The following is a 664-nucleotide window of genomic DNA, read 5'->3' as shown; positions in this document are numbered from 1 at the left end:
GTGCAGCCCCTGGGCACACACAGCCCTCGTGCACACACAGCGCTCATGCCACGTGTCCCTCGTGTGACTGTGTCCCTTGTGCACACACAGCCCCTGGGCGCACACAGCCCTCGTGCTCACACCCCTCGCGTTACCACGTCCCTCACGTCACCCTGTCCCTCGTGCACATCCCCTGTGAGCACCCGCGTCCCCTGTGCGGTCACACCCCTCGTGCACGCACGTTCCTCACACCCCCAGCCCCACGGGGCTCAGATGTGCTCCAGAGTGTGCGAGGCACAGCAGAGCCGTGCAAGGGGCACCAGAGCCCTGCCCTGTGCGTGTCCTAAGCACGCACACGTGTGCCAGCACACGGGAGGCTTTGCACATGCGCGTGGCTCCCCACGCTGCTGCTCCCCCGAGGGGACACCGGCTGCTCCCAGTGCCAGGACAATCCCAAGATCCAGGGACGTGGGCTGTGCCGTGCCATGTTTGTGTGTGTGTGCACATGTGTGTGAGTGCAAGGAGGGGGGACAGCCCTGACCCCGACCCTGACCCTGCTGCCTCCCGCGCAGCCCGGGGGGCCCCCAGCACCCTTGGGGAGGCCCATGGCCGGTGCTCCCCATCCCGCCCCCCATCCCGGCCAAGCTGTGAGATCATGGTGGAAACTTTGGAGCTGGTGGCCAGC

General features: G+C 67.3%; 1 protein-coding gene across 1 annotated transcript in view; it reads right to left on the bottom strand.

Annotated features, from left to right (window-relative positions):
• Positions 1 to 664, bottom strand: part of BAHCC1 (BAH domain and coiled-coil containing 1) — a 25,395-nt gene that overhangs the window by 8,157 nt on the left and 16,574 nt on the right. The window lies entirely within an intron of this gene.

The sequence above is a fragment of the Corvus brachyrhynchos genome, unplaced genomic scaffold, assembly GCF_000691975.1.
Source record: "Corvus brachyrhynchos isolate BGI_N302 unplaced genomic scaffold, ASM69197v1 scaffold340, whole genome shotgun sequence".
Lineage (NCBI taxonomy): Eukaryota > Metazoa > Chordata > Aves > Passeriformes > Corvidae > Corvus > Corvus brachyrhynchos.
This window is presented reverse-complemented; position numbering and strand designations above follow the sequence as displayed.